Here is an 8,412-nt window from a genome sequence, read left to right on the forward strand (position 1 = left end):
TACTCTGAAACAAAGATATCATGATATCTGTTAAACTGGTACTCTTGATACCAATATCTGTAGAGGGAAAGGGGAAAAGCAGGTCTGGGCTTTTATACGATTAACATTATTGTATTAGTTCGAGGGAGAAGTTGGACTGTGATAAAATCCCAGCAAGACCTCAGTTGGCCCCAAGAGATGCTCTGCAGGTGAAATGACCCTTCCAAGTTGTCTCTAGATGGAGTAAGGAAACCAGGCCCTTGCATTCCCATCCCAGCTGGTCATCAGATGTGGGCTATCCTGGGGAGAGGAACGACCTGAGTGAGGCAAGAAGACTGAATTACTTATAAATGAAAGGATATCAGTTTTGCATCAGTGTTTTCCACCAAAATACTTTATACCAGAAGACAATAAAATAACATCCTTAAAATACTCAAGAAAATATGGCCCAAGCATTTTATACCCAGCTAAAATGACCAGAAAGTATAAAGGCCATAGACAAGTTGTTATGAACACGTGAAAGCTTAGCAAATGTTGTTCCCATGAGATCATTCCTGAGGAATCTACTAGAAAATGGCCTTTATACAACCAGGAAATAACCAGAAAAACTTCAACATGAGGATTGGCAGTAAAAACTGAATTTATTTAGTTGTAGAACTAAAAGCAAATGTCAAGATTAAGGGTGACAGAATGGCATGTACTTGTTATGTGCTCTGACAATGTAGATAAAGTGCATATCAAAAATGGGGGAAAGGAAAAAAATTTTTTTAATTTTTTTTAAAATGGGGAAAGGGAGAATATATGAAAAACAGGATAAGCTCACCAATCGCCTTATAGTTATTAAGAGTGAATAATAATATATCACTTTAACTAAATGTCAGGGAGAGGAAGCAGAAGGTGAAGAAGTTGTAACTTGTTAATTTTAATATTGCTCAAAGTAGGGATCAGTGGACTATTACCTAAAAAAGGAAGGAAATAGTATTTTGCAAGGGTATTATTATGAAAGTAACAATTAGAACAAAATATTTTTTCTAATTTTTTTTTCCTCTCTCCTTTTCTTTGGAGCTTCAAAAACTATCCAAAAGAAATAGTTTTTGAAGCTCCAAAGAAAAGGAGAGAGAAAAACAAACAAACAAACAAACAGGTGACCATATTGTGAGATATTTTAAATTGAAAAAAAAAACATATTGGTCTTTATCAATAATATAAATGAGGCAAACTCACATATCAAATGAAAGTATTTTCAAATCATCAAACCAAGCAAAGTCTAACCCTGTTACATATTAGACACACTGAAAACAGAGACTGAGACTGTTAAAAATAAAAGGATGGACAGACACATATATGCTAGGCAAAATATAAAACACAGAAAATGCAAGGTTCATGTCTATCTGTCCAGGTAGAATTCTGACCAAGAAGCATTAAAAAGGAAAAGAAGGGCTTCTTATAATTCTACTGGCTAAATTAACAATGGAGGTAGATATCTGCTTTATAACACAGCAAAAACTACAGGACAGTAAAAACTACAGGAGATGTAGATGAACTAGAAACACATCAACAAGAGGAAAGTTTAATACTTTACTCTCAGTTGAAGACAAATCATGTGGACAAAACCAAAATGAATAAGGATTTAGGAAACCTAATCCAGTGCTACTGCAAATGTGGTTAGAGGTGGGTGCCAGTTCATGAACCGTGCTTACCAGATGCAGTGAGATTGGAAGCTTGCCCCAGAATATAAATCAATGCACCACTTCCTTCATGGAGAAAGTCTTGCTACCAAAGTGGGGAGATCAGCTGAACTATTGTGAGCTTATAGTGACACAGTAAACCAGCTACTTTGAGTCGCATTGACCTAACAACATAATCAATATGGTAACTCTTACAAATACACATCAGACTCTGAATCCCAATATTAAAGAATATACCTCTCTTTGACGTGCACGTGGAATGTCCATATGGATATCTTAGGCCATAAAGAAAAACTGTAATAAAATGTAAATAACACAAACAGTGCTGTCTAACTACAATGTTAGAAACTGATAGTGCTAATAACCAAATTTCTTCCACTTGGAACTTTGTTTTTAATGCATATACTTTTAAGTGATTCCTGCAGAAAAAAGGAAAAAGAAAAAAATAAGATTTCTTGGAAAAACTACTATTAATAATGAAATCATTCCATTGAAATAAATGATCTACAGTAAAAATCATTATCAGAGGAAAATTCATACAGTAGATACGTATGTCAATGAAATGAAGGTAAATAAATGAAACATTGGCTAGAAAAAGCATAAGGAAAGAATTATTAAGATAAGAGTGAAAAATTAGTGAATTAAAAAACAGAAACAGAAAAAAATAAAAATAAAAAACAGAAACAGAGCAAAAATAGTACATACATAAGAAGACTTAATGTTTGAAAACACTAATACTGTACACAAACTATTAGACAACTTTTTCTTGAGAGAAAGAACAAATATACAAGCTAAATGATAAGGGATATGTGGCCACCAAAACATAGCCTACCAATTTGTATGATTTTATGCAAACAAATATGAAAATCTCAAAGAAATAGATAACTTTCTAAGTAAATAAAATTTACCAAAGTTGAACCCAGTAGAGACATAAAGCCTCAACAGATAGAATTATGTAGAAATGTAATTTTGTAAAACAGAAACCCAACAAAAAAAGTATCAGACCAAGATGGCTTCACAGAGGATTTATACTAAATCTTTAAAGCAAAGGTCATCTGAATGTTGCTTCAACAATTCTGGAGCATAGAAGGTGAAGAAATACTTCTAATTTCTTTTTTGTGAAACAAAGTATAATATTGATAGTAAATGAATAAAACAGGTAAAGTATTAGCAATCATAACCCAGCAAATTAAATAAATACATAACCAAGTGGGATTCATTTCAGGAATACAAAGATAATTTAATAATAGGAAATCTGTTAACATAATGTATCAAATTTATACACGTACCCTGAAAAGGCATTTGACAAATTCAAAGCCCATACATGTTAAAGACTCAATGAAATAGAAATTGAGGGATATTTCCATTACATATCTTGACCCCAAATATAGCATTAATATTAATGGGCAAACACTAGAGTCTTTCCTGTTTGTGATATAATAAAAAATAAATGTGGGTTTTTGTTCCAGGTTCCTGGCACAGAGCTTCAAAAACCCTTGAAATTTTCCGAATGATAGGAATGTCTTGTTATTCATGAGTCCCTTGATACTTGAGTTTATAAACTCAATATTTTATCAACTCAATACTCGAGTTCACGCTAATAAAATGATTCATGGCAGTGATTCACGGGCAGAGGGATCTGATTGCTTCAGGATGGGGGCTAAGGCCAGAGGAACCAACCATGCTATTAGAGGGTTGGAAATCTCAACAACCTCCCACACAGCACACACACATACCAACCTTGGCAAAAGGGAGGGGGACTGGGGATAGAGTTCATTCATGAAGACAATGGTTTAATAATCCTGGAGCACAACGGAACTTCCCCATTTGGTGAACACCTTGATGGGCTCAGCCATCTCAGATTCTGTAAGGTGAGGGCACAGAAACTCTGTGGCCCAAGGTAGGCCACAGACTCTGTGGCCTCAAGATCTTACTCATCATTTAGCTGTTCATTAGTATCCTTTATAATAAAATTGTAACTGTCAATACTGAATTACCAACCTGAGGAGGTTGTAAGAGGACGCCAGCTTGTAGCCAACAAGGCAGAAGTACTAATGGCTTAAGGATTTTCATCCAACATCCCACATGGGGCCAGTCTTGTGGAACTGAGAACCTTCCCCTGTGGGGGTCTTCACAGAACCCCTGTGGGTAGTTATTGTCAGAACTGAACTGAATTGTTGAACACTCAGTTGGTATCAGATAATTGGCTTGGAACTCATTGCAAAAATCAGAAACAAGACAAGGATGGCCACTATTTTAATACAAGAAAAGGCAATTAGAGGCATAAGAATTTAAAAAGAAGAGATAAGATTACATACATGTGCAGATGATATGTTTTGAGGAACCTTATAATGAATGAAGACCTCCTATGAATAGTAAAAGCATTTTGCAAAGTAGCAAGATAAAAAATTACATACAGAAATAGTTTTCATAACCACTTGGAAGAAACAGTAACAACAGTATCCGCTTGGAAGAAATAATGGAAAAGAAAGTCGCAGATCCCATTTACAATAGTATAAGCAAAATAAATGTAGGGACAAATGTAGGCCCAAATTTAATGAAAATTGTGTAAAACCGACATTAGAAAAACTGTAAAACAATCTTATGGGACAAAAAGTAGACTTGAACAAATGGAAAAAGATGCCTTATTTTTGATCAGAAGAATCAGTACCAGAAAGATACCAACTTTCTTCAAGTTAAAATTTACAAATTTAATGTGATCCCAATAAAAATATCCAAGTTACTAATTTTTTTTTCCTGGAGCCAAACAAGTTGATTATTAGTTATTTTGAAAAATAAATACAAGACTAGCCAGGAATTGGGGCACCTCAGTGGCTCAGGGGGCTAAGCCTCTGACTTCCACTCAGGTCATGATCTCAGGGTCCTGGGATCGAGCCCCACATCGGGCTCAGCAGGGAGCCTGCTTCCCCCTCTCTCTGCCTGCCTCTCTGACTACTTGTGATCTCTCCCTCTCTGTCAAATAAATTAAAAAAAAAAATCTAAGTGGCATTTCCATTTAAAAAAAAAATCTCTCCCTTGCCCTTGCCCCCCAAAAATAGCAATGGGGGAATTACCCATACATTGAAACATTTATAAAGCCCTTGTAATTAAAACATTATGCTATTGGTGCATAAGTAGACAGATGACTAAGGGAAGAGAATATAAAATCCAAAGACAGACTCCAAAGGCATATGGAAATTTAATGTTTGATAAACAAATGGTTTATCCTCTGATAGCCATGTGGATAAAAATAAAACTGGATTCATTCCTCATACCTTATACTAGGATAAGTTCTAAATGGATCAGATACCTAAATGAAAAAAAATTGAGTCATACAAATATGGACAACTTTCTTAACTGTGATTCTATACCTGGAATCAATAAAGGAAAATGGATAAATTTGTCTATCTAAAATTTAAAAAAAAAATTAAATGCCTGCCCAAAACACCATCAGCAATGTCAAAAGTTAAATTAAAAAATGTAACAAATGACAAAATTGTAACTAATATCTCAAAGGCCAATATCTCTAATATATGCAAATTTTCTAAATATTAAAAAGAAATTCAAATCCTTGTCTAACAACCCAGTAGAAAAATGGGAAAATTATAGAAAAAAAAATGCAGGGGTGCCTGGGTGGATCAGTTAGTTAAGCGTCTGCCTTCAGCTCAGGTCATGGTCCTGGGGTCCTGGGATAAAGCCCCACATCAGGCTCCCTGCTCATTGGGGAGTCTGCTTCTCCCTCTGCCCCAGTTTGTGCTCTCTCTTTCTCACTCCCTCTCTCAAATAAACAAAATCTTAAAAAGAGAGAGAGAGAAAAATGTTGACTACAAAGAATGAAACACATGGAATATATAAACGTCCATGAGTTCATAACAATATTTTGAAACCTCATTGTTACATGCTAATCCTTTGTGACTCATTGTTTTGAATACCTTCTGCTGCATAATAAGCCCACCGCAAAATGTAGCAGCTTAAAAAAACCCAAAGACCTCATGATACGTATGACCATGTAATGACTCATTGACCACCCCTGGACATTGCTAGAGCATGATCTCATTATTCCAAAAGTTGATATTCTTTTTTTAAGGGAAGGATCCAGGGGCCTCTCCTGAATATCTTGTATTTCAGGCTATTGGAATCAATGATAAGAGAAAGTAATTTATAGAAAAACCACAGCTAATAAATGAAAAAAAAAAAAAGTGGAAACAGAAAAAATATTTTTTTTCTGTTTTGCACTCCTTTATGAAATAATGGATCTAGGCAATGATCATCAATTATAATTAAAAGTTGTGGATGGGGACACCTGGGTGGCTCAGTCAGTTAAGCATCTGCCTTAGGCTCAGGTTGTGATCCCAGGATCCTGGGGTCAAATCCCACATCAGGCTCCTTGCTCAGCAGGCAGCCTGCTTCTCACTCTGCCTGCAGCTCCCCCTGCTTGTGCTCTCTCTCTGTCAAATAAATAAATAAAACCTTTAAAAAATTTAAAATAAAATAAAAGTTTTGGGTGGAAGTTGATGACAAACTTTAAAGGAGGCTGGAAATTCCTGACCTCACTGATTAATTTCAACCTCATTACAAGCCGGCTGTGCCTCCTGACCTGATGTGGTAGAACCTGTAGCACCACTTACCAAGTATTCACGACAAAAACAAAAATCATCAAGCCACTAGATGCAGGTATCAGTTTATAAAGAATACAGAGAATAGAAAAATATGTTAAATGACATCACAAAATTACAAATCCAAATCCATAATGTGGGAAATTCCACATGCCAAAGTACCCAGTTTCTTGGATAAATAAATTGCATAAAACAAAACCAAAATGAAACCAGTAACAAAGAAAGAGTGGCCATTCTATTGATTGAAAGAGACTTAAGAGTGGCAAAGTTCAGGCCCAGCAAGATGGCGGCCCCCTTGGAGCTCAGCTGCTGGGGAAGTGGTGGTGGTGGTGGGGTTCCCATTGTACATGGTGAGTCCCTGGTGGTGATGTTTTATGACAAATTTTATGGTGCACTCTTGAACATCAGTATCATACATGATACACAGAGAGGTTCAAGAGGGGAGGTAGCAATTCTGATCACTGATGACATTATTTTTCGGCTGGAAAAACACTTAATTTTTGAAGAACACAAATGCAAATCTGACTATGAACTCTGGGCAATGCAGGGGGCAGGTATACTGGCTTACATTGCTCTTGGAGAAAAGAAGCTGCTTCTAGCAGTTTTTCCACATTCTTGATTGACTGACAATTCTTGACTGTGACAAAATTCTTGGGTTTGCTTCCTGAATTCCTTTTCTTTCTAGTTTGATCCTGCCTGGAAAAATGCCTTGGGGGAGCATTGAGCATAGTATTCTCCTGATCAGAGGACAGCCTCCCCTCTTCCACCTCTGAGAAGCGGAACACATATACACAGACAAGCCAAGGGGTGCCTAAACCTTCTGGCAAACAGACTGGGAACATCTCTGTTTTTCTTTGGAGATATGCCTACTTTGGGTGCCTGTGTGTTTGGTTTTCTTGCACCTCTTTACAAAGTGAGCTTTCCCAAAGTTCAATTATAAGAACATTTGAAAGAGCTCTCCAGGCTATGTCGCTTTTGTGATGACATCCTAAACAGTCATTTTAGGAGCCCCTGGGTGGCTCAGTCGTTAAGTGTCTGCCTTCAGCTCAGGTCATGATCCCAGCGTCCTGGAATCGAGCCCCACAGCAGGCTCCCTGCTCGGTGGGAAGCCTGCTTCTCTCTCTCCCACTTCCCCTGTTTGTGTTCCCTCTCCCACTCTGTCTGTCTCTGTCATATAAATAAATGGAATCTTTAAAAAATAAAAAAATAAAAAAAACCAATCATTGTAGACTTGGCCTTAGAGATGAACGACAATCTTTGCCAAAGCCTTCCACTTCCTCCTGGGAAACTGGCAGCACGCGAGCGGCTTCTCGCACAGGAAGAGAGCAGTTCCTTACAATGGCCATCATCCTGCTCTGTGACCAAGTGTTTGCCCCGAAGTCATGTGATTTTGCAGTAATGTCTTACACTAAAGTATGTGAAGGCAAAAAAAATACACACACTTCTTGTGTATGTATGAGAAAGACATTTTTTGGTATAAGACTTTAAAACCAAAAGGAACTTTCTATGCCATCTTTTTTTTATTTTTTATTGCATGAAATACCCACTAAACTTTTAAATTGTATTTAAAAGCTTGTATTCTAGTTTGGTAATGCAGTTTATATAATATCAAGATGAACACTACATGAACTTGAAGGGAAACAAAGAAAACACATTGTGTGTGTGTGTGTGTGTGTGTGTGTGTGTGAGAGAGAGAGAGAGAGAGAGAGAGAGAATAAAGATTATTTATTTATTTATTTGTCAGAGAAAGACAGTGCAGAGCACAAGCAGGGGGAGCAGCAGGCAGAGGGAAAAGCAGGCTCCCATCTGAGCAGGGAGCCCAGTATGGGACCAGATCTCAGGACTCTGGGATCATGACCTGAGCTAAAGGCAGACGCCGAATAACTGAGCCACCCAGGCATCCCTATTTTAAAAAAAAATTTTTTTTTTGTAATTTATTTATTTGTTAGAGAGAGAGAGAGAGAGAGAGAGAGAGAGCACAGGCGGACAGTGTGGCAGGCGGAGGCAGAGGGAGAAGCAGGCTCCCCGCCGAGCAAGGAGCCCGATGCGGGACTCGATCCTACAACGCTGGGATCATGACCCGAGCGGAAGGCAGCCGCTTAACCAACTGGGCCACCCAGGCGTCCCCA

General features: G+C 37.4%; 1 pseudogene across 1 annotated transcript; it reads left to right on the plus strand.

Moving 5' to 3' along the window:
• The first annotated feature begins 6,566 nt into the window (after positions 1-6,566).
• On the plus strand, positions 6,567-7,340 carry LOC308341710 (metaxin-3-like; annotated as a pseudogene). The gene has a single exon. The product of its transcript is annotated as a metaxin-3-like (transcript).
• The last annotated feature ends 1,072 nt before the right edge of the window (positions 7,341-8,412 follow it).

This window comes from Martes martes (genome assembly GCF_963455335.1).
Source record: "Martes martes genome assembly, chromosome: 4".
In the NCBI taxonomy this organism is placed as follows: domain Eukaryota; kingdom Metazoa; phylum Chordata; class Mammalia; order Carnivora; family Mustelidae; genus Martes; species Martes martes.